Genomic DNA, 27,086 nt, shown 5'->3' with positions numbered 1-27,086 from the left:
ATACCAAATGAATAAACCATCAAGAGGTTTACAGTGTCTAATGGTGTTCCAAAATATCCCAAGGGAAAAATCCAAATGGATAAATATAGAGATGTCTACACACAAGTTTTGGTCTTTCTTCTTAAAGTTTTACCCCCATGTTTTTTGTTGTTGTTGTTTTAGTTGCTAAGTTGTGCCCAACTCTTTTGAGACCCCATGGACTCTAGCCCACCAAACTTCTTTGTCCATGGGATTTTCCAGCCAAGAATACTGGAGAGGGTTGCCTTTCCTTCCTGACGCAGGGATCGAACCCACATCTCCTGCACTGCAAGTAAATCCTTTACCATTGAGACACCTGGGAAGCCCTTTACTCTCATAAACTGGCATTTTTAAGGTTGAAAAATATTTAACATGGGTAGGAAAAGTAAGTGGAAATAAAGGAGAAACATGGAAGAGACCTTCACTTTCTCACTTTCTCAAAGAGACCACCCTGAGTCCTAGAAATAATGAAAGAGCTGATGTAAAAATGTAAGACAAGACTAATTTCTGACATTGCTTTTGCTACTACAACCACTACAGCTAAGATGATTATTCATATTAATGAGCTTGGTGTGTAGATAAACTATCAAAGATGCAGTCTCTGACCTCAAGTACTTATCTCTGTCTTTTGGGATTTACTCCTCCTGCTACATTTACTTTTATTCTTCATACCCTTGCCCAGAGGAAGTGATCATCACTCACCACTTGGAGCACTTCCATGGGTGGGGTTTAAATATGGCAACGAAAAGGGAGGGAACTTTTGCCCTTGGGCAAAGACACTGTTCTTGCCCCAGAGCTCAAGATGTCTAGTTTGTGACAAAAAAGAAATAGAAACTCCCTGTGAGATTTTGATGCTGGCCTCACTGAGCTCTATCAGGAAAATCAGAGAAAGTGTGAAAGCAGACAGCATTCCAGGGCTCTATCATATCAAGCAGGGCATCCACACAACTGTATCGGGGCATACAAATGAGCTAATATTAGATAACAGTCGTGATCCACTCTTTATACTCAGCTATTTGTGTTCTATGTGTGCTTATGAAGCTTGTCAGAGATATCCACAATCAGTTGTGCCCAAGTGGTTCTGCAGTCAGATTACATAGGTGTGAATACCTATGGAACCTTTTACTAATCACGTGACCTTGGCAAGTTACTAGTTTTCCAAAGCCAAAATTCCTCATCTATAAAAAGGAAATAATACTACCTCACCAAAGTGCTGTGAAAATTAAAGCATTTTGATTAGTGCCAAAGGTCTAGCTGAGTGTCTAGCACTTAAGTACTCAATAAATACTAGGTGCTGCGCATATACGTATGTGGAGAAGGCACCCCACTCCAGTACTCTTGCCTGGAAAATCCCATGGACCGAGGAGCCTGGTAGGCTGCAGTCCATGGGGTCGCTAAGAGTCGGACAGGACTGAGTGACTTCACTTTCACTTTTCACTTTCATGCATTGGAGAAGGAAATGGCAACCCACTCCAGTGTTCTTGCCTGGAGAATCCCAGGGATGGGGGAGCCTAGTGGGCTGCCGTCTATGGGGTCGCACAGAGTCGGACACGACTGAAGTGACTTAGCAGCAGCAGCATATACGTATGAGAAGAGATTCCTAACCAGAAGCCCTCTGGCCAAGTTTGTTTTGCTTGGCTCCCTTCATGAGTGTGTACGGGTATGCAAGTATGTTTAATTCATAGTCAATATGCTTTAAAAAAATCAGGAAATTTTAAATGAAAACTATGGATTCCCAGCTTTGGGGAACAGGGCAAGTATCAAGGAACCAAAGACAGAGCAGTCACTAGAAATCTGTGTTCCTTCACAACAAAAGTCCACCCAGGTGGAGCAAAAGCCACTCCTTTTAGTCTGTGCTCCCAGATGGGCATCCTGATAGCTCAATTGGTAAAGAATCTGCCTGCAATGCAGGAGACCCCGGTTCGATTCCTGAGTTGGGAGGATCTGCTGGAAAAGGGATAGGCTACCCACTCCAGTATTCTTGGGCTTTTTGGTGGCTCAGCTGGTAAAGAATACGCCTGCAATGCAGGAGCACTGGGTTCAATTCCTGGGGAGGGAAGATCTGCTGGAGAAGGGAAAGGCTACCCACTCCAGTATTCTGGCCTGGAGAATTCCATGGACTATATAGTCCATGGGGCCGCAAAGAGTCGGAAACAACTGATTTTCCCAACCCAGGGGTTGAACCTGTGTCTCTTGCATCTCCTACATTGATAGGTGGATTCTTTACCCCTGTGCCACTTGAGAAGCCCTAATACTAAATTATAAGACCACAACAAAAGACGTTTAGAAAACTGATCTACTCCCATTGCTTTGCTATACAAACAGGGAAACTGAGGCAAAGTAACAAAATAAGCTGCAGGCAGGCTGAACTGTTTTTTAAGACCTGCATTTCCCAAACTACTTTTACATCAAGTTTAAAGCAGAGGTCAAGAGGATTGAGGATCCAGTACTATACCAGGCCACTCAGTCGACTTGTGAGAACTAACCATTAAACATTTACAAATTTTACAAGCCAGTTGACTTCACATGGGAAGTTCACATCAGCAAAAGGGACAGATCCCAGCTCCCCTACCCCCATGAACTAGCTGTGAAACATTTACAAACACATCACTGCTGAAGATTCTTCCATTTGGCTGTTGAGCATCTTCACAGGGCGCATGGGAACTTCATTCTAAAGACGTGATGATTCTGGTGAAGAATATGAATAGAAGTGAACCAAACACTTAAGAGTTACAGAACAAAATAAATCTATGCCTAGGTTTAGCGTACTTAGTATGTCCAAGGCTTTGTGATATTAAGTTTTCTTATATCCTCAATAAGTTTTCTAGAAGTTAAAATTACAGTAAGATCTCAGCATCCAGAGCTCATAGGAAATTAATTGTTCTTGATAGGTAAAGAATCTGGGGGGTGTAACTTTATATTTATTGAGCACCTGTTGTGTGCCAGGTACCATGGAAAGCATAAAGTATTTTTTCATATGTTCTTCACAGGTCCTATGAGACAGATCTTATTATTCTCATTTCACCAATAAGGAAACTGAAACTAAGAAAGTTGACCCACTTGGCCAAGGTCTTAAATTAAGTGTTAAAGTTGGGATTCAAAACCAAGTTGGTTTAGTTTCAAAAGATGTGCTCATCTCCATACCCTGCACCGCCTCTCTGGTATCTACCATTTTAGACAAGAATTATTTGAAAGCATGCTACATATTCAGCGCATACTTTTTTAAACAGGACACATCTTTCTTGATAATCAAAAGTTTTCATTGAAACATTAAATTAATATGTAGTGATACTTTTACGGTTTCTAAGGGTGAGAGGAGCACTGATTGTTTTTTTTTTTCCTGCTTGGTTTTTAAACTTTAAAATCCATCATTTGTCCTTTTGTAGTAAGTTGTGATTACTTCTTGTGTCTCTAATATCTGCCACCTTCCTACTTGTAGGACTTGCAGTTTGATTTTATTAGAAGCCTTACCAAAGGAGTATTAAGCAATAGCTAAGACGAAATAAAACTGGAAAAAGCAGCAGTCCTCCCTACTCTGTCCTTTCATGTTCCCAGGTTCCAGTGACCCACGGTCAACCACGGTCAGAAAACATTAAGTGAACAATTCCAAAAATAAACAATTGATAAGCTTTAAACTGCACACCATTCTGAAGAGCATGATGAACTCTCTCGGCCGACGGTTCAGTCCTGTTTGGGAGGGGAGTCACACCTCTGTGCAGTGCGCTCAGTCCCCTGGTCACTTGGTAAGCACCTGGGTTATCTCAGTGACTCTCGTGGTATCAGGGTGCTCATGTTTAAGTCATCCTTATTTTACTTGGTAGCCACCTGAGTTATCACAGCGGCTCTTGCACTATCAGTGTGCTCGTATTTAAGTTGTCCTTATTTTACTTACTGAGGGCCCCAAAGCATGAGAGTGGTGATGCTGGCAATTCAGATACGCCATAGAGAAGCTTTAAATAAGCTTCCTGTGCATAGAAAGGTGAAAATTCTTGACTTAATAAGGGGAAAATATCATATGCCAAGGTTGCTAAGATCTAAGATAAGAATGAATCTTCTATCTGTAAAACTGTGAAGAAGGAAAAAGAAATTTGAGCTAATTTTGCTACCACATTCCTAAACTACCATTAAGGTCTAGGGTATAGGTAAGATGGAAAAGGCATTAAATTTGTACATATGTATTGGGTTGGCCAAAAAGTTCAGTTGGGTTTTTCTGTTACATCTGATAGAAAAACCCAAACAAACTTATTGGCAAACCCAATATTTTGAGAGTAAAGAGACTCCATTCATATAACTTGTTATAGTACACTGCTATAATTATCTATCATTAGTTACTGTTGTCAATCTCTTACTGTGTCTTATTTATCAATTAAACTTTATCGGAGGTATGTGTGTATATCCCCCATACATAAGGGGGGTGGAGAAGGCAATGGCACCCCACTCCAGTACTCTTGCCTGGAAAATCCCATGGAGGAGGAGCCTGATGGGCTGCAGTCCATGGGGTCACTAAGAGTCGGACATGACTGAGTGACTTCACTTTCACTTTTCACTTTCATGCACTGGAGAAGGAAATGGCAACCCACTCTAGTGTTCTTGCCTGGAGAATCCCAGGGACGGGGGAGCCTGTCTATGGGGTCCGCACAGAGTCGGACACGACTGAAGCACCTTAGCAGCAGCAGCAGATAAGGGGGGATGACTAGTGATAAGGAACACCTCCAAATATATCATGAGTAAGAAGCAAGGAAAAGAACCATAAATATAGTGCAAAGAAGTAAAAACCTGGGGAGGGCTAATAAATACTTCTATATTTGCAGTAAACAATTTCTGGAAATACCTTTAAGAATTTGGTTAACAGCAGATTACTTTTAAGGAGGGATGGGAAGTCTGTTTTCTCCAAATAGGCTGCCCAACACTTTTTCTCACTTCTTACACTATTTGTGTAATAGCAATTAGCAAAACACACTGTGAGGGGAACATCTAAGCTTAGATGCTTTATTGCGTCTCTTTAGGGTGCTCAAAAGCACCTTTTTTCCCTGGTTCTTAACTGTGCTCATATTTGGAAAGAGTTGAGCACACGAAGGACCAGGCCCTCTATTTCCACCTGACTTAGGGTGACTTATTCTCTTGGGGAGAATATCAAAGACATCCTTTCTAAGGAGAATATCAAAAGACAAAGAGAACATTTCAAAGGGTAGAAGGGCATAAATAAAAATACTATAACAAAGCAGCACTCCTTAGGCTGATGTAGGATGTCTCTAAGTTAAGAAATTAGTTAATACACAGGCAAACTGTAGAGGCCTTGAAATTGAGACTTTACATTTCTGAAAAGTTAAAGAATGGAAGCTGTGTTTCATCTCTGGACAGTGTGCAAGGATGTACCAGAAAGACAGAGCTGTGAGGCAGAAGTTTTCAATTAGGGGATGTGTGTCATGTTCAAACATCCCCTTAGAATGTTAGCTCCAAGAGCAAGGAAGCTCGTTGGGTTTGCATCTGTTTATGTCAGGGGCAACTCAATACGATGCTATACAGGCACTAACAGATACCAGACACTAACAGATAATGGACAGTCCATCATGGGGCAGGAAAACCTACAGTAGGTAACAGTAAGAAACAATGAAACAATTTTGAGTTGTTTCGTTTTCCAAAGGATCTGTAAGAACTGATACTTAATTCTATCTTATTTTACCTTTCAAGATAAAAGGAGGCAAACACAATTTAATGATTTCTAGTTAGGATAAATGGTGGTACCTGCTGCTGCTGCTAAGTCGCTTCAGTCCTGTCCGACTCTGTGCGACCCCATAGACGGCAGCCCACCAGGCTCCCCTGTCCCTGGGATTCTCCAGGCAAGAACACTGGAGTTGGGTAAATGATGGTAGAGGAACCTCCCAAAACAACTGCATGTATTAGATAAAATTTGATATTTTACACCTATGTGATATCAATACAAGTACTGGAGAGTTAAATATTTCTACCTAAAATGTAGTCTCTATCATTAATAAAAGTGTCAGTTCAGTTCAGTCACTCAGTCATGTCTGACTCCCTGCGACCCCATGGACTGCAGCACATCAGGCCTCCCTCCAGAGCCTACTCAAACTCACATCCATTGTGTTGGTGAGGCCATCCAACCATTTCATCCTCTGTCGTCCCCTTCTCCTCCTTCAATCTTTCCCAGCATCAGGGTCTTTTCCAATGAGTTGGTTCTTCTTCGCATAAGGTGATCAAAGTATTGGAGTTTCAGCTTCAGCATCAGTCCCTCCAATGAATATTCAGGACTGCTTTCCTTTAGGATGGACTGGTTGGATCTCCTTGCAGTCCAAGGGAATCTCAAAAGTCTTCTCCAATACCGCAGAACGAAAGCATGAATTCTTCGGCGCTCAGCTTTCTTTATAGTCCAACTCTCACATCCATACATGACTAGTATTAAAACCACAGCTTTCACTGGACGGAGCTTTGTTGGCAAAGTAATGCCTCTGCTTTTTTAATATGCTGTCTAGGTTGGTCATAGCTTTTCTTCCAAGGAGCATGTGTCTCTTAATTTCAAGGCTGCAGTCACCATCTGCAGTGATTTTGGAGCCCTAAAATATAAAGTCTGCCAATGTTTCCATGGTTTCCCCATCTATTTGCCATGTAGTGATGGGACCGAATGCCATGATCTTAGTTTTCTGAATCTTGAGTTCTAAGCCAACTTTTTCACTCTCCTCTTTCACTTTCATCAAGAGACTCTTAAAAAAATAAAATAAAAAAAAAAGAGACTCTTTAGTACTTCTTTGCTTTCTGCCATAAGTGTGGTGTCATCTGCATATCTGAGGCTATTGATATTTCTCTCGGCAATCTTGATTCCAGCTTGTGTTTCATCCAGCCCAGCATTTCACATGATGCACTCTGCATATAAGTTAAATAAGCAGGGTGACAATACACAGCCTTGACGTACTCCTTTCTCTATCTGGAACCAGTCTGTTGTTCCATGTCTAGCTCTAACTGTTGCTTCTTGATCTGTATACAGATTTCTCAGGAGGCAGGTCAGGTGGTCTGGTGTTCCCATCTCTTTAAGAATTTTCCACAGTTTGTTGTCATCCACACAGTCAAAGGCTTTGGCATAGTCAATAAGGCAGAAGTAGCTGTTTTTCTGGAACACTCGTGCTTTTTTGATGATCCCATGGAAGTTGCAATTTGATCTCTGGTTCCTCTGCCTTTTCTAAATCCAGCATGAACATGTGCAAGTTCACGGTTCACGTACTGTTGAAGCCTGGCTTGGAGAATTTTGAGCACTATTTTGCTAGTGTGTGAGATGAGTGCAATTGTGCAGTAGTTTGAACATTCTTTGGCATTGCCTTACTTTGGGATTGGAATGAAAATTGACCCTTTCTAGTCTTGTGGGCACTGCTGAATTTTCCCAATTTGCTTGCATACTGAGTGCAGCACTTTCACAGCATCATCTTTTAGGATTTGAAATAGCTCAACTGGAATTCCATCACCTGCACTAGCTTTGTTCGTAGTGATGCTTCTTAAGGCCCACTTGACTTCACATTCCAGGATGTCTGGCTTTAGGTGAGTGATCACATTATCATGATTATCTTGGTCATGAAGACCTTTTTTGTACAGTTCTTCTGTGTATTCTTGCCACCTCTTCTTAATATCTTTTGCTTCTGTTAGGTCCACACCATTTCTGCCCTTTATTGTACCCATCTTTGCATGAAATTTTCCTTTGGTATCTAATTTTCATGAAGAGATCTATAGTCTTTCCCATTCTATTGTTTTCCTCTTTCTTTGCATTGATCGCTGAGGAAAGCTTTCTTATCTCTTCTTGCTATTCTCTGGAACTCTGCATTCAAGTGGGTATATCTTTCCTTTTCTCCTTTGCCTTTATTATAGGGGACTAGAATGCAAAAGTAGGAAGTCAAGAGATAACTGGAGTACAGGCAACTTTGGCCTTGGAATACAAAATGAAACAGGTCAAAGGCTAACAGAGTTTTGCCAAGAGAACATACTTGCCATAGAAAACACCCTCTTCCAACGACACAAGAGAAGCCTCTACACAAGGACATCACTAGATGGTCAATACCAAAGTCAGACTGATTATATTCTTTGCAGCCAAAACTGGATAAGCTCTGTACAGTCAACAAAAACAAGACCAAGAGCTGACTGTGACTTAGATCATGAATTCCTTATTGCCAAATTCAGACTTAAATTGAAGAAAGTAGGAAAAACCACTAGACCATTCAGGTATGACCTAAATCAAATCCTTTATGATTATACAGTGGAAGTGACAAATAGATTCAAGGGATTAGATCTGACAGACAGAGTGCCTGAAGAACTATGGACAGAGGTTTGTGACACTGTACAGGAGGGAGTGATCAAGACCATCCCCAAGAAAAAGAAATGCACAAAGGCAAAATGGATGTCTCACGAGGCCTCACAAATAGCTGTGAAAAGAAGAGAAGCAAAAGGCAAAGGAGAAAAGGAAAGATATACCCATTTGAATGCAGACTTCCAATAAAAATCTAAACACTGAAATATGTTTATCCTCCATTCTTTACCATGTATTTCTGGCTGAAATCTCATCCAACATGAAATGGCTTTATCGCTCATACGGAAGCCTGGTCATATCCTCTGCCTCCCAGCACCTTCCAGTGTTTGCCTTGCACTGTGGAAATGTTATGGGGCTTCCACAATGGCTCAGCAAGTCAAGAACCCACCTGCAATGCAGGAGATGCAGGTTCAATCCCTGAATCAGGAAGATCTCCTCGAAGAGGGCATGGCAACCCACTCCAGTATTCTTGCCTGGAGAATCCCATGGACAGAGGAGCCTGGTGGGCTTTGGTCCCTGAAGGCACAAAGAGTCGGACACAACTGAAGTGACTGAGCACATGGAAAATGTTTTATATATACATTTGACAAGGGGATCAGCTATCACTGTCCAACAGAAATGGGCATCCCTCCAGAACGCTTGGCATACCCAATCAGCAAACACAATGTAGCTCTAGAATCTGCCAGATTTCTGCAACTAAATATCTTCCTACCTTACAACTTGCTTAGAAGTCCACCTCTCTCAGCTGGACCATCATCATCTCTCCAAAACTGCTGCCTACCACACTTTGCATTTTTACTAATGAACAATTAAGCCTCCTGCCCATCAAGGATTGAAAGTAAATTCATGTCTGCTCCACCTCCTTATTTTTGCCATGCTTGGCACGCTGCCTGGCATTCAGGCCTGTTTTAAGAAACTTTGTTGAAGATATGAACACATGATGACTGCATGAAGGATTATAGTAACTTCCGGGAGTTTCTCTGCAAGGGAGAGTAATCCAGGTCAAGTTTCCATTGACTGTTCCCTCAGCAGCTATAGAAGGCATTGCTAACTGAGCAAGAACTTTTTTTTCCCCCTCCTGATCCACCTCAGCCTCTTAAATCATTCACCACCAGTCAGTCAAAATCCACCCACAAGATGAAACCAATTTGTTGTCCCTGAACTCTGCCTTCCTTTTTAAGTTCAAATGTATCAATTTAAAAAGTTTTTCAGGTAAGCCCAGAATAAAAACCTGAAAACACTGATAAGGCCAAAACTAAATCCAGAACTAGGAACTTACATAAAATTGTCTTTCTTTTTGCAGTTTAAAGTTGGTAAAGATACCTAGTGTATTTTGAGCACTGGAGTACTGAATGAAAAAATGTAAAAGAGCTCAGTCTTTCTCCACGATCTTTTTATTGTGTAAGTGCTAAGTGCCTTTAAGGAAAATGTTGCACCACACCAAAGAGATCAACAATGAAGTCTCTCAAGAAAAGTCATCTCTGTTCCCTTTCAAAAAAACCCCTTGGGACTTGCCTCATGGTCCAGCGGCTAAGACTCCAAGCTCCCCCCAGTGCAAGGGACCCACATTCAATCCCTGGTCAGGGAACTAGATCCCACATCCTGCAACTAAGACTGAATATCGTGCATGACGCAACGAAGACCTGGCGCAGCCAAATAAATATTTTTTAAAAATACCTCTCCCGGTTTCTCTTGCCTTACAGATTTCTTTTTCTCAAAATAAAAATAAATACCAAATACCATGGAGTCATTCGTCCATATAGCACACAACTGCATCATAAAAAGTTGTAACAGTTTTTCTAGAAATATTAGTTCACGCAAGATGAACTCCAGAGCTCAACACTATGTACATGTTTTTATTAACTTTATTTTAATATTTTCATTAGATGAGGTTAAAGCATCTTTTTAATGTACTGTGACTTGAATTCCGATCTGATGACATAATTAACTGTTGCGTGATATTTCTAAGCAAGTTTGAAACTATCTGTTAAGAAATTAGAGATCGGAGGACAAACTGTTCACTCTGTCACATATGTGACCAAAAAAGGGGGGGGGATTACATTTCAGATGACAAGTTGCTTTGACTCTTTGTTGTTACATCCTGCCTAAGGAGTGCCTGAACGTGTTAAACAAATACAAACTACTACAAAAATTTAGTAGGCTGCAATATTTTCAAACACTTGGTTTCCATCTTAGATAGGGCCAAGTCTACTGCCTTAAATACAATAAAGTATCACGTAAACTTCAGCTTAAAGGCACATTAAGACCATGTCTTCACAAATATTAAAATAACTGGTCGATGAAGACTATGTGTTGGGGCGGAAGTAGTAAGTCAAACGAGATGGTCCACGCTGCTGTTGACAAAATTGCCAGCTGACTGGAGCTGGGAATTCATAGTCTCATCTCAGAACTAAAATTCTCATGCAGTCTTAGAAAACAAGTCACTTTTACAAATTACTTGGCAATTGGGCATTTCAAAGACAGACTCTCCAACTGCCAGATCAAAAACAAATTACGAGTTATAAAGGATCTGTACACGCTCCTTTTCTAAATTCTGTCCTTCTCTAAACCAATATATACCACAAAGTACACAAACAAAATCTCAACAATATTTTTTAAAAAAGAAAGAAAAAAGGAAAATATAATAACTTGTATCTGTATCATAACAAAGAAATTGCGAGAGGAGTGTGAGCTGGTAATTCTGCCAAAGCTAAATGTATTCCACATGGTTAGTGGCCGGTAAATTCTGAGAAGGGAGAGAAAGTGTGACACGTAGGCCTCACAATGAGCTTAATCTACTAGATCCCCTCTGTAATGACTCTGGATGCGTATTTTAATAGTGATTAAAACATATGGAAATGCACAGAGCCTCGTGTCAGGATGTTTCTCTGGCCTTTAATAACATGTGAACATCCCAGGTCAAACATAACATGACATTAATGGTCTGGAAGCAAAGCGGACCGCCCAAAAGTGGGTTCTAACAGACCTTAGAGATTCCTCTTTTGATGGTTGTGGGATAGACACGGCAGAGTTTGAACACTAACAAGGGTTGTTAAGGTAACACTTCCACCCAATGTGTCAGCATAAAACTACCCATTTCAAAAAAAAAAGATTTTGGAGTATGTTTTATTAAATTGTGAAATGCATGTCCTGGTAAATTTCTGTATAAATCTGATGTACAAATTCCACTGAAAATGTGCCACAGCTGGTAGAATAAATGACTACAATAAATCATTATTAAATAACTGTATATCTTGGTAATGACATAATGCCTAACTGAAAAAAGTATGCAGAAGCGAACATTCAGCGGAAGAAAAGCACTCTGCGCACAGGAAAACAAATTACAAACCTTACCATGCCAACAGTACAGTATGATTCAGTGACTGAACAAGGAAATAAAATTCACATAAATAGTTCTTAAATCTGTGGTGGAATTGTGTTCACTATTTCATCAAACAAGTTGTACGGCAAGGGGTAATGGACTCGGGTTTTTGACGGGAACGCTTGCACCGGCAAAGGGGAACTCTTCTACATACAGCTGCGTCCAATATTTTGCTAGACAATAAAAACATATCCCGGGTATCAATCAGCAAGCCCAGTCTGCCCCGTCTCTGAAGCTTCATAAATATTCCTTTAAAAACAACCTTATTTTCTCACCACCACCCTCTCCTCCATTGAGAACTCCACCCTCCTTCAAAATAAACTTTGAAAACGATACATAGTTACATTCTTTGTGATGTGGGGCAGATGGATCTTTCCAGCAACCCATTACTTTAGATATCACTTGAAATGAATCACTCCAAATGTCCCTCCCTTACTCAGTTCTCCCAGGCCTCCATCTGTCAAAGTGCAGACACTCAGGACCTCTGTCACAAATAAGGAGTCAGTGTGGTTCCAGCCAAGATGAACTCCAACGAAGCGACAGGCCCCACGTGCCTGCTCTCAGCCTGTGACCGCTCCCCCTGCCTCTAGGGAAGGGGGCATTATTCACCAACACTCTCACAACAGAAATACTGTCTTGAGACAAACCCAGTAAAATGGTTCATGTACCAAATATTTCACACAGCCAGTTGGTAAAATCTTTGTCCAAGTCATCACTGCTCACTCTCCTGTTTGTGTTTATACTTTAGTTCACAGCCACTTCGCTTCATAAAATGAAAAGATGTCCCTGAACACCACTTCCACCTGTCCTTTTTCTACGTGCCAAACCTCCAGGAGGCTAAAGTGTTTCTGAGTAAGGAACCTCAGCCTTTCCCAGCAACTGTAGGATTTATCCATACATGATTTAGCAAAGCTGCCCCCATCTCAACCAACATGCAAACTGAGTTGTCCAATACAATATAAGGGTAAAGATGGTCTCTATTTTAACCTAGATCAAAATATTTTTTGCAAATATGAATGGAAGGGTCCTTTTCCCCCTGAATTTCATTTTCCAATTTGCCTTCAATTTTAAGTACAAAAATAAAAAACCATTCCCTTTTCAATGCATAGCAACTGCTTCACTAAGGTCATTATTAAGTGCATCTACTTTCACTTTTTCACTTTCATGCACTGGAGAAGGAAATGGCAACCCACTCCAGTTTTCTTGCCTGGAGAATTCCAGGGACGGAGGAGCCTGGTGGGCTGACGTCTATGGGGTCACGCAGAGTCGGACACGACTGAAGTGACTTAGCAGTAGCAGCAACAGCACTCAAGAAATAGCTGGAGACAGTGGGCCCCACTGTCATGGATTTCTTCCCGGCAAGATATTTCTTCCTTCACCTCCACTTCCAGCCACACAGCCATTCTCTGCATCTCGTCCACACTCAGAGGCAAGCATCCCATCTGTGCTATTGCCTCAAAAGCTGGCACATGCCAGACCAAATAAATAAACCAGTAAAGGAACACCTGACTCTGAGAAGGGGAATATAAACATCGATAAGTTACAAGTGGAAACAACGTGAAATACTTCCAAATAAGCAAAAGTTCAGACAGAGAGAGAGATCAAGACAGCATGAAAAGATACCCGGACCCAAAAGGAGAGGGTACAAAAGAAGCACAGGTGCAGGGAAAGGAGTCAAGGGAAGATACGGGAGATGGAGGAGACTGTACAGAGTACAGAAAGCAACAGACTACCATACCGGGGTGTGGGACCTAAGTTTCCAGCTACACTGCCCAGGAAAAGGAATCAAAAAAATGAAATGCTGATCATGGCTATGACTACACCTTCAGTACTAGTTATCAAGGGTCACCTACTGATGTCAACTCCATTATTACACAAACAATGGCATGATTTCTCTCTTCCTTCACCACCCCACTTTCCATCTCCCAAGACAAGCCAGTCTACTCCGAGACTTGACATACCAGCTGACTGCTCAGAGCCACCAAACCCACATCCGCAGCCTGTATCACTCTTGTACACCACAGATGCATTCAAGGTGTACATGTACCCCTCCAGGGTAAGGTCTAATAGGAACTTCACACCCAGCAGTTCCTATTAGACTCCTATTAGATTATTTGTGTGGCTCTATGACCCGCTAATACGCTCCTTCTCCAGAACCACCCACCTCAGTAAATGACACCATTGGCCACTGAGTGCTTGGAAAATAATTTTCTCCACGTATGAAGGGCAAAAAAACCCAAAAACCTATTTTATCCTTCCTTCTCTAACCTTTGGGCTTCCCAGGTGGCACTAGTGGGAAAGAAAACACCTGCCAATGTAGGAGACATAAGAGTCATGGGTTCCATCCATGGATTGGGAAGATCCCCTGGAGGTGGGCAGAGGCAACCCACTCCAGTATTCTTGCCTGGAAAATTCCATGACAAGAGAATTCCAGGGACCGGCATGTTGCAGTCCATAGCGTCACACAGATTCAGACACAACTGAAGCGACTTAGCATGCACACACTCTAAATTTTAGAACAAAGATAAACCTCTCTAGGAAGTATGTCCAGATTCGAGTTTTCACGGTGCAGAGAACACCAAGGTCACCTGCCAAATCACCTTGATGTGTGAAAACAAACCTCCAGGATTAGCTCATGAGATGTGCAGAAGACTGTCACAGGGGGAAGCCTTTTATCTCTCAACGAGATGAGACGTTACCTTAAACTGTGAGATTGGTCCCAACTTTACAGTCACTTTTATGTTATTCTACACACATACAAATCTGTGAATTTCTACTCAATAATAAGTTGGGTTCTTTTTTCTCTATTCTATGTGGATAAAAAGTGTCTTTTTGTTAGCAGGATTATTTTATTTCCCCAACCACTCCCCGCTCCTCCTGACATCTATGCAACCTTTTGAGCTATAGTTGAGCTATGCAACCTCCAAATAGCTTCCAGTTTATCTCTCAAATAAATTATCTCTGGACCATCTACTCTCCATTCCTGTGGCCACTACCCCTGTAGAGACTGCCATCTTTTTTGAGGTATATGTGACATACAACATTATATAACACGAAGCCCTTTCCGTTTCTCCTTTCCTGAACCTCCCCTTGCCCTCAGAGATGGCATCTTTCCCTGGACTAGAGTATGTTATCATCCACTCCAACAGCATCCTGTACTTCCTCTCAGCACTTGAAACTACTTAATTTCTATCTTCCCTCTGGGGCAAGAAGCACTATGATGGCAAGAGTTCTTTACACCATATGAAGTGAAGCCAAAGTCACTCAGTCTTGTCCGACTCCTTGTGACCCCAAGGAATTCTCCAGGCCAGAATACTGGAGTGGGTAGCCTTTCCCTTCTCCAGGGGATCTACCCAATCCAGGGATCAAACCCAGGTCTCCCACACTGCAGGCGGATTCTTTACGAGCCGAGCCACCAGGGAAGCTCAAAAACAGAAATGCAGTGTGTTTACACCTATAACCTCAGTGCCTCATACAAACAGATTCAACAAATATTTCTGATTGAATATTCCCAACTTACTAGCCAGGCAAAGTGGAAAAATAGCTCAAGCGGGATTTAAAGTTTTGTTGTACAGCTTTACTGTGATTTTAAATCTCTTGCTGTATGGTACAATATATCGAGGGCTTGTCCTTTTTCAACTAATTACAAAGCAAAACACTGCCTGAAAGATTAAGGCTTCCCAACACCACCGCTCTTCGGCTACCACTAGTACCCATAGCTTATCAAGACACAGATGAACTCAGTTATACCCCGGGGTCTGAGTCCAATAAGCCTTGAGCAATTCCTTGACAACTGTCAAACATAACAGACTTATAATTGTGAGATTCGTCAAAAGCTTGTGGACACTTTTCACACCTAATGTAAGTACCTATGTTCCCAATTTTCCTCAAGCCACTTTCTCCAAACTCACTGCTAACAAGAGCCAATGCAGAGCTTGACCGCATAACTTAAATTTCTTTCAATCTTTATTGAAAGCCTACTATGTTCCTAGTATGACAGTAACACTGGAAAAAAAAAAAAAATCACGATCCAAGGCCAAAGTGAACTTGTTCTGTGATTTAACAGAAAATGAATTGTACCAATCCATATGTAAGGAAATCCTACAAAATACCAAATACTTGACATCTTACCAGGTTCCTTTTGTTCCTTCATAGCTTTAGATTTCAATAATCATTTTATTGAACAAATTACGAACACTAAGCAAGGAGTACTAGTTTTCTACAGCAGCCATAATAAATTACCACAATCTCAGTGACTTAAAACGTAAATTATCTTACTGCTCTGTTGCTCAGCAGTCCAACACAGGTCTCACTGGACTAAAATCAAGGTGCTAGCAGAGTTGCAGTCCATTCAGGAGGTTTGAGAAGACCTATCTTCTGGCTTTTTTCAGCTTCTAAAGGCTGCCTATATTTCCTTGGCTTGGGGCCCCCTTGTTCCATCTCCAAACCAGCCATGCGGAAGCTCTCCAACCTTTCTTCCAGTCATGTCTCTCTGACCACAGCTGAGAAAGGTTCTTTAATGAGTCACGTGATTAAATTGAGTCCACCTGGATAATCGGTTGTTCTCTCCTCATCTCAAGGAGAGATTATTTAACCTTAATCATATCTGCAAAATCCCTTGTATTAAGTAACATATTCAAAAGTTTTTAAGAGCTGGATGTGACTGGGGAAGCATTATTCTGCTTTTATTTTACACAAAAAGCATGCAAAATTTTCAGGTTAATATTTCTCACCTGAGAAGTAATGACCATCTGAACAAGACCCAGTTTCCCCCTCAGTCAGTCTCTCCCATCAGGAACTTTCCATAAGCCTCTTATCCTTCTCCATTAGAGGGCAGACAGAATGAAAACCACAAACACAGAAAACTAACGAATCTGATCACATGGACCACAGCCTTGTCTAACTCAATGAAACTATGAGCCATGCAGTGTAGGGCCACCCAAGACAGACAGGTCATGGTGGAGAGTTATGACAAAACGTGGTCCACTGGACAAGGGAATGGCAAACCACTTCAGTATTCTTACCTTGAGAATCCCATGAACAGTATGAAAAGGCAAAAAGATAGGACACTGAAAGAGGAACTCCCCAGGTCGGTAGGTGCCCAAAATGCTACTGGAGATCAGTGCTACCAGAAAGAATGTAAAGACGGAGCCAAAGCAAAAACACCCAGTTCTGGATGTGACCAGTGATGGAAACAGAGTCCGATGCTGTAAAGAGCAATATTGCATAGGAACCTGGAATGTTACATCCATGAATCAAGGAAAATTGGAAGTGGTCAAACAAGAAATGCCAAGACATCGACATTTTAGGAATCAGCTAACTGAAATGGACTGGAATGGGTGAATTTAACTCAGATGATCGTTATATCTACTACTGTGGGCAAGAATCCCTTAGAAGAAATGGGGTAGCCATCACAGTCAACAAAAGAGTCCGAAGTGCAGTACATGGATCTCAAAACCGACACAATGATCTCTGTTCATTTCCAAGGAAAACCATTCAATATCACAGTAATCCAAGTCTATGCCCCAACCAGTAATGCTAAGGAAGCTGAAGTTGAACAGTTCTATGAAGAGCTACAGGACCTTCTAGAACTAACACCCAAAAAAGATGTCCTTTTCACTATATGGGACTGGAATGCAAAGGTAGGAAGTCAAGAAATACCTGGAGTAACAGGCAAATTTGGCCTTGGAGTACAGAATGAAGCACAACAAAGGCTAATAGAGTTTTGCCAAGAGAATGCACAGGTCATAGCAAACACCCTCTTCCAACAACACAAGAGAAGACTCTACACATGGACATCACCAAATGCTCAATACTGAAATCAGATTGATTATATTCTTTGCAGCCAAAGATGGAGAAGCTCTATAGAGTCAACAAAAACAAGACCAAAAGCTGACTGTGGCTCAGATCATGAACTCCTTATTGCCAAATTCAGCCTTAAATTGAAGAAAGTAGGGAAAACCACTAGACCATTCAGGTATGACCTAAATCAAATCCCTTATGATTATACAGTGGAAGTGACACATAGATTCAAGAGATTAGATCTGATAGACAGAGTGCCTGAAGAACTATGGACAGAGGTTCGTGACACTGTACAGGAGGCAGTTATCAAGACCATCCCCAAGAAAAAAAAGGTAAAATGCTTGTCTGAAGAGTCCGTACAAATAGCTGTGAAAAGAAGAGAAGTGAAAAGCAAAGGAGAAAAGGAAGATATACCCATTTGAATGCAGAGTTCCAAAGAATAGCAAAGAGAGATAAGGAAGCCTTCCTCAGTGATCAATGTAAAGGCATAGAAGAAAATAAAGAGTAGAGATCTTTTCAAGAAAATAAGAGATACCAAGGGAAAATTTCATGCAAAGATAGGCTCAATAAAGGGCAGAAAGAGTATGGACCTAACAGAAGCAGAAGATATTAAGAAGAGGTGGCAAGAATACACAGAAGAGCTATACAAAAAATATCTTCATGACCCAGATAACCACAATGGTATGATCACTCACCTAAAGCCAGACATCCTGGAATGCAAAGTCAAGTGGGCCTTGGGAAGCATCACTATGAACAAAGCTAGTGGAGATGATGGAACTCAGTTGAGCTATTTCAAATTCTAAAAGATGATGCTGTGAAAGTGCTGCACTCAGTATACAAGCAAACTGGGAAAACTCAGCAGTGGCCACAAGACTAGAAAAGGTCAGACTTCATTCCAATCCCAAAGAAAGGCAATGTCGAAGAATGCTCAAACTACTGCACAATTGCGCTCATCTCACACGCTAGTAAAGTAATGCTCAAAATTCTCCAAGCCAGGCTTCAACAGTACATGAACCGTGAACTTCCACATGTTCAACCTGGATTTAGAAAAGGCAAAGGAACCAGACATCAAATTGCAAACATCCACTGGATCATCAAAAAAGTGGGAGTTCCAGAAAAATATCTCCTCTTGCTTCATTGACTATGCCAAAGCCTTTGACTGTGTGGACCACAACAAACTGTGGAAAATTCTTAAAGAGATGGGAATACCAGACCACCTGACCTGCCACCTGAGAAATCTGTATACAGGTCAAGAAGTAACAATTGGAACTGGACATGGAATAACAGACTGGCTCCAAATCAGCAAAGGAGTATGTCAAGGCTGTATATTGTCACCCTGCTTATTTAACTTCTATGCAGAGTACATCATGAGAAATGCTGGGCTGGATGAAGCCCAAGCTGGAATCAAGATTACTGGGAGAAATATCAATAACCTCAGATATGCAGATGACACCATGCTTATGGCAGAAAGTGAAGAAGAACTAAAGAGCCTCTTGATTAAAGTGAAAGAGGAGAGTGGAAAAGTTGACTTAAGACTCAACATTCAGAAAATGAAGGTCATGGCATCCAGTCCCATCACTTCATGGCAAATAGATGGGGAAACAATGCAAACAGTGACAGACTTTATTTTCTTGGGCTCCAAAATCACTGCAGATGGTGACTGCAGCCACGAAATTAAAAGACCTGTATTCCTTGGAAGAAAAGTTATGACCTACCTAGACAGCATATTAAAAGCAGAGACATTACTTTGCCAACAAAGGTCCATCTAGTCAAAGCTATGGTTTTTCCAGTGGTCGTGTATGGATGTGAAAGTTGAACTATAAAGAAAGCTGAGCACCGAAAAATTGATGCTCTTGAACTGTGGTGTTGGAGAAGACTCTTGAGAGTACCATGGACTGCAAGGAGATTCAACCAGTCCATCCTAAGAATCAGTCCTGAATATTCATTGGAAGGACTGATGCTGAAGCTGAAACGCCAATCCTTTGTCTACCTGATGCGAAGAGCTGACTCATTTGAAAAGACCCTGATGCTGGGAAAGACTGAAGGCAGAAGGAGAAGGGAATGACAGAGGATGAGATGGTTGGATGGCATCACCAATTCAGTGGACATGAGTTTGAGTAAGCTCCAGGAGTTGATGATGGACAGGGAAGCCTGGCATGCTGCAGTCCATGGGGTCGCAAAAAGTCGGACAAGACTGAACGACTGAACTGAAATGAGAATTAATGGCATCTCTGGTGGCTCATATGGTAAATAAAGAATCCACCTGCAATGCAGGAGATTGGGTTGGGAAGATCCCCTGGAGAAGGGAATGGCAACCCACTCCAGTATTCCTGCCTGGAAAATCCATGGACAGAGTCACCTGCAGGGCTACAATCCATGGGGTCGCACAGAGTCAGACATGAGTGAGCAATTAACACATAACACATAAGGAACCATGTATCAATCTTATTTTCACAATCAAAATCTCTGAAGAATCTATTAACTTTACTTACATTCACAGATGTAAGACTTAAATAAACCTTTTTTTTTTTTAATTACTATTTAACTTTTCTTTCATTTAAATGAAAGAGGAAATACTCTAGGGTCAAAGTGTATGTTTTTGCAATAAACATAGATTCCAGAGGGAATCTGTTCTGATTTTACCTATGATAAACTCCAGGAAACTAATTCATCTTAACGTGGGTTATAACACTTAACTTCATGATAACAGTTTCAGTTCACACCAAAAAGCAATGTACAGAAATGGATCACAGGTTACCACTGCAACAGCTGGCTTGAATCTCATACTTCAGTAAGAAGGAAAATGTGATTTTCATGCAAAAATCTTAGTAATTGGAATTGAGACTTATTTAGTTAATTGCTTTCTAACATTTTGTACTTCATTACGAAAAGTTTTTTTCAGAGAGGAATCTTTAAGTAGCACACCTGAAGCTGTTTTATTCAAGGGTAGTATGTTTTCTGTATATATATTAGAAAGGACTTTAAGAAAAGCATACATGGTTACTTTTAAGACTTCAGGGATAGAAAAACCACCAAACAGGTTTTTTTCCAATTTCTTAATCTCTGAAATCTTATCATTTTGTTAAAATGTAAGGTTTCAAACAGAAAAGGACTGGCCATTTTCAACCTCAATCAGTATTAATGTCCTTCACAATGCATAAGAAGAAAAAAAGAGGAATACTAAATACTGGTTGAAAATAAATTTTTAAGAGAACCTTCATTCATAATCATGCCATTTATACATAATTTAGTTTTATTATTACATATTTTAAATCTGTGAGATCATACCTCAGTCACACTTAAAGCTAGAAGTATGTAAATATCGCAGAGCGGCTCAATTCTTAGAGAAACTCTTATGAGCTAAGAATTTTCTGATTTTTATTTGCAATAAGAATGTATTAATTTTATAATGTAAAAAATCTGTGATAGCTACCAGCTGCAAGTCCATCCACTCCCACAACCCGTGGGGGAAAACGGGACACAAGTTTCCTAACAAAACTCATCTAGGCATGGTGCTAAGTGACCATCTTCATATGAAAAACTAAGGTGGCAAAGGCAAAGGCTACGTAACCTCTCAAGATGACTAGTAATTACCAAAGAACTACAACTGCACTCGCTAGTGACTTTCAGAAAATGTGCTCACTATTGGCTGGAAAGTAAATAGACAAATGGTTGAATAATTTTTGCATCTTCAACCAAAAAAAGGTAATTATGTGAAGGGATGGAAGTGTTAGCTGGCCCGACTGTAGTAATCATTTCACAATACATACATGTATCAAATCATCACACACAGACCTTAAACTTACATGCTAGATGTCAACTAGATTTCAATAAAACTGACAGGGAGGCCTGGCGTGCTGCAACTCATGAGGTCACAAAGAGTTGGACACGATTGAGCGACTGAACTGAACTTAACTAAATACATCCAAGTTTGAGATCTAAATCATGCATTCTCAATCAGGGGAAAACTTATTTTTATATTACTTACTTTATTCTTCTATTTATCTGAGCTACTCTGGTGGCTAAGATGGTAAAGAATCCATATGTAATGCAGGAGACCAGGGTCCATCCCTGGGTCGGGAAGATTTCCTGGAGAAGGGAAGGTTACTTTAGTATTCTTGCCTGGAGAATTCCATGGACACAGGAACCTGGAGGGCTACAGTCCATGGAGTCACAAAGAGCTGGACACGACTGAGTGACCAACACATAGACCTTAGGTCAAGTCACACATTTATTTATTTTTGATATTACAGTTACCTGTGGTCTTCGGAAGCTCAACTCTATTCAACAAAATCTTAATCCTTAGGATTTAATGGCAGGTTTGTGGGGGTAGACAATGATTAGGACAAAATGTCTAAAAAGCTGCTTAGGCCCTGATAGTGGAAAAAAAAAGGTTGAGAAACAGCCCTGCTGCTGCTAAGTCGCTTCAGTCGTGTCTGACTCTGTGCGACCCCATAAACGGCAGCCCACCAGGCTCCCCCGTCCCTGGGATTCTCCAGGCAAGAACACTGGAGTGGGTTGCCATTTCCTTCTCCAATGCATGAAAGTGAAAAGTGAAAGTGAAGTCGCTCAGTCGTGTCCGACTCTTCACGACCCCATGGACTGCAGCCTACCAGGCTCCTCTGTCCATGGGATTTTCCAGGCAAGAGTACTGGAGTGGGGTGCCATCGCCTTCTCTGAGAAACAGCCCAACCCAAGATAAATCCAACTCTGTCTATCAATTACAAGAACACAAATACTAGGAAATTCTTATAACCACATAGCTGGCTTCTGTTTCATGCTCATCCATTTCCATTGCCCCACTGGTTCTGGGGTACCTCCAAGGTTGATCCAATTTGACCCCTTAGGAAATTAAAAAAAAAAATCACAAGAATCCTTTTAAGTCATTTGTGAATGCCCCAGGAGATGTATCTAACCACAAAGGAGACAGCGGCATGGCAAACGGCTTTAAATTCTGTTGGGGCTCTAATACATCCAAGTTTGGGGTCTAAATCATACATTCTCAATAGAGGAAAAGTTTATTTTTATATTACTTATTTTATTCATCTATTTATTTGAGCTATCCTGGTGGCTCAGATGGTGAAGAATCCATCTGTAACACAGAATATATTATTCTGTGTTGAATAATGACACTGTATTGAATAACTGAATCAGAATATGAAATTTTTGACAAGAAATGTGGGGAGAAGGAGAGAAAGACAAGGGAGAAACAGTTGGTGCTCCAGTATCTGTTCAAAAAACATAAGAACATTAAATAAAAAACAATTTGTTAGCCCTGACCCACACTCCACAAGCTCCACACATGTGTATTAAAAGAAAAACATACTTCAGGTATATGAGGTAGCAACAGCAAGCCACAATTTAAGAGGGAATTTCACTTGTGTTACTCTTGATTCTGAAAAACCAATATTATACCAATGCAACCATATGTCCTTGATTTTCCACAACAATCTCAACTTCATGTAATTGTATTCTTCCCCTCTTCACCCCCAAAACAGTGATTCTTTAAATACAAAACTATGATCTCATCTAAGAGTTTCCACACAAATCAATACCAGAAAATCCATTGTTAGACCTTAATACTTGAGATGCAGGGGAGACTTAGAAAATCATATCACTCTAGTCATACTTAAAAGCAACTTACTTGCAACTTTAGGATTCTAGCTACTTAAGAAAGGTTAAAAAATGTTGAATTAATTTCTTTTTACCAATCCATATTTATTTTAGAGCTTCTTAATTCTTCAGTACTTGTAATTGTTTCTGTAGGCTTCTTCACAGAGTCTTTCTTTCTAAACTTTTTACTTTGTTTTGAAGTGTAGGAAATTAACAATGTTGTGATAGCTTCAGGTGAACAGTGAAGGGACTCAGCCATGCATATACACGTACCCCTTCTTCCCCGAACTAGGGGGGAAGGCTGCCTCATAACACTGAGCAGAGTTCCCTGTGCTATACAGTAGGTCTCTGTTAGTTCTCCATTTTAAATACAGCAGTCTGTACATTTCTACTCCAAACTCCCTAACTATCCCTTCCCCTCATTCTTCCTCCCTGGTAACCATACTTCATTCCCTAAGTCTGCCTCACACAGTTTTTTTGATGAACAGAAATATCTTATACTTCAGACCATATCACAAGTCTTTGTACTTCATCAACTACAAGCTAAGGTGTCTGAGGGACTAATGCTTTGTAGCTGACCCAATTGGACATGCCACCAAGCTACATGTAGATGAAGCATAGGAATAAACACAAAATAAATCAGAGTATCAAAACTTTAAAAGCAAGAACATGTGGTGATGGTCATTTCTGAAAGTTAAGGACAAAGGACAGAGTCGGTCATTTTAGAAAAGGGACACCTGGGACAGCAAAAGAGCCTGGGTTCCAGAGAGCAAATCCTTCACTCTGGGAGGTGAGGGTTGATCTTTTATGTTCTCACAGACCTCCTCAAGCTGGGGCCATCCAAGGCCATACAGAATTTGGAATGTTATATGAGATGTGAGGGAGGAAGTCTTCAAAACAAGATGCAAGAGGGGGCTGCAATCTAGAAAACAGGCATCTTGCACAAGTGCCCTTGAACACTAAACAAAAACATTCAAAGACCTTCACCTACTCCATCCTCAACGTTTTTTCTCTTTCTCAGAGAAAGAGTATTTCAGAAAAAAAAAAAAAAAAAAAAGAAAATGAACCTTGTAAATGGGGATGACTCAAAGCCCACAATCCACTTGAAAACTCCTGAACACACGTTCCACAGTAAGGAGAGATGAACGATCAGGACAGGTACCAAAGGAGTTGACACTTTAGGAGGCTCAGCACCAAGAGCAGCTGCTGGGGAAGAATAGGAGGTGGACCACACACATCTCCCAGTGCCTCTTCGATTTTCTTTTTCAATTTTGTGTTCTTGGTTTTGTTATTTGCTTTTTGCTCCCCAAATTTACAGAAGCTGGGAGGAACAGAGCCTGGCCTCCAAAGTAGGGACATAGGTAACCCGACCTCTTAAAGTCCACTATCAACCACTGAGTCCAGAGAGCTCATTCTGAGACTTAACTACTTAGCATTCGGAAAGCTCCCCTTTGTATATGACACTGTAACTAAGGTAACAGTTATGGTAACAGTAATGAAGATGCCTTGCATCTAGTGTTTTATACTTACTTAAAGTGCTTAATAACTTTAATGGATTGAAGCATCTCTATGAGATCAAAGGCAGATATAATCATTTCCAGTCGACATGATAGAAAATCAAGGAAGAAAGGTTAAGTAACTTGACCAAGCCTCACTCATCAATACTGTGTCCTGATAACAGTTAAGGGGCTGCTGGATGGCTGCTCAGTGAAGTCTAACCCAAAATAACTCTCTGGTTTGGGGATAATGGGCTTCCCTGGTGGCTCAGACAGTAAAGAATCTGCCTGCAATGCAGAAGACCAGCGTTCAGTTCCTGGGTCAGGAAGATCCCCTGGAGAAGGGAATGGCAACCCACTCCAGCGTTCTTGCCTGGAGAATCGCATGGACAGAGGAGCCTGGCAGGCTACAGTCCATGGGATCACAAAGAGTTGGACACGACTGGGTGACTAACACTTTGGGGGTAATAGTGACACTGGTTTGAGGCAAGAAATCTATTTGAAATTGGTATCGATGGCATCCAAAGGGCTCCAAAGAAGCTATCAGAGATCATATAAAAAATGATTTCCATAGACAGCAATTTTCTTCCCCTCAACTTTTAAGATCCAACCCCCATTCCCTGGGCAAATATTACAATGCAAAGCTGCCTTGAAATAAGGATGATATTATGTGACATTGGAGAATAAACAAAATATACAGGATGAAAGGGAAAGGAAAGAGACCCTATTAACAGGGTCTTCTCCGTGGTGACTGAGAAGGGGAGAAAACTACAGAGCCTGTTATTTCCAGATGATAAAATCAAACCTTCCTACATTCTATGAAGTCTGTGAAAGATGAACACTACATACCCAGCTAAAGAATGATCAAGGATTGTGTCACAACATCGTTAACCATTACAAGGCCCAAAGTTTGAAAGTGCAGAGCTGTCCATGCATTGGCCATGTTCAAGTTCGTGTATGTCATACCCTCCTGCCTTAAAACAGTAACTTCCCACTGGAAGACTGTACCAAGGGGAAAAAAATAGCCTCATCCTAACATGAAATCTCTTTATTTCTTATTTATTTGGGTTACCAAGTATGTGATCATAATTAAACTAAGAGCTGGGATTGGTCCCTAATAAAAGTTAACCTTGCTCTCTTTCCCACCCACATGAAAGTAATTCTATTTAGAAATCTTTCATTTTTTGGCCCCAACCCATTCTTTGGGGTGTGTAGCTCACTCACTGCCAGTAATTACTTCCATACAATACCCTGTTTTAAAATGTGTTTGCATACTTATCATGATGCACTACACTTATACTACATTTAAAACTCCAAATGGGCTTACAGATGTCATTTTTCTGTACTAAGAAAAAGACTATGCATGGTGTCCCAGAATAACAACCAGAAAAAAGTGACCTAAATTTCACCTCCCTGTCTCTCTCTCGAAATTTTTGGCCTCCTGAACTTTTTCTTTAATTAATTGGAAGCACAAACTCATTGATCTAGGAGGAAGCTCAACCTAAAATCTGTGATTAGGCCATGAGTATATTCCTGCCATGCATCCAAATTAATATCACCTAGGTCAGTATGCAATAAATTCTGTTGGCTAATAACCACTGCACTTAGGGCAATTTCATAAACTCCTTTATAAGACTCACCCTTAATATAACAAAAATAGAAATCTTTTATAATAATTGTGGCTTGGATTTCCTTCCTTAAATGACTAATATGATTTTTTTTTTCATTTTATTTATTTGGCTGCACCAGGTCTTAGTTGAAACACATCATCTTTTACCTTCTGGCATGCGGGATCTTTGGCTGCGGCATGCAAGATCTTAGTGGCAGCAGGTGGGATCTAGTTCCCTGATGGGAGATCAAACCCAACCCCCTGCACTGTGAGCACTGAGTCTTAGCCGCTGGACCACTGAGGAAGTCCCACCAACAGGACACTTTTAACCCATCTATGTTATTACTGTAGAAGTATACAAGCTGGTGAGTTCATTTACCTGTATATGCTTAAAATTATTTTCCTTAATAAATAAAAAAAAATTATCTTTCTGCTTTAAAGACACAATAGTAACATTTGGCATCTAAATTTGCTAAGTTTGATTTGTTCTTCACAGCTCAGTGACTTCAGAAATAGGCTAATTTTCACTGTCCCCTTTCACAAATAAGCTTATGGTCAATAAAGGAACTCCTTGAACTCAAAAAAACAAAAACAAAAAAAACTTAAGAATTAACTTTTGTTAATTCTTTTGTTAATATCCAAGTTCTACTATACATATTTACTCCAGTTATAGTCTACATTCAGACCCATTTGAGAGATTTTTGTCCCTGATATGAGGAACACACATGTATATATACACACACCAAAAAAACACAGTAAACAAATAGATCTTATGAGATAAAAACTTTAAGGAGGATTTCTAGTATTACGATGTTATTGTATAAATTAAAAATGTGACTGGATTTGATCCTGAAAATGGGC

The 27,086-nt window shown here is 40.7% G+C and overlaps 1 protein-coding gene across 8 annotated transcripts in view; it reads right to left on the bottom strand.

Annotated features, from left to right (window-relative positions):
- BNC2 (basonuclin 2) overlaps positions 1-27,086 on the bottom strand; it is a 479,630-nt gene that overhangs the window by 339,981 nt on the left and 112,563 nt on the right. Inside the window, exon 1 of one of the 8 annotated variants that reach the window (XM_044939820.2) lies at positions 8,712-8,770. The exons of the other annotated variants lie outside the window; for them this stretch is intronic. The gene's annotated coding sequence lies outside the window, so the exon portion shown is untranslated. Of the gene's footprint in view, positions 1-8,711; positions 8,771-27,086 lie in introns of those variants that run through there. 8 annotated transcript variants of the gene reach the window in all.

The sequence above is a fragment of the Bubalus bubalis genome, chromosome 3 (genome assembly GCF_019923935.1).
Source record: "Bubalus bubalis isolate 160015118507 breed Murrah chromosome 3, NDDB_SH_1, whole genome shotgun sequence".
Taxonomy (NCBI): Eukaryota; Metazoa; Chordata; class Mammalia; order Artiodactyla; family Bovidae; genus Bubalus; species Bubalus bubalis.
The sequence above is the reverse complement of the archived record's forward strand: the minus strand, read 5'-3'. Positions and strand labels throughout refer to the sequence as shown.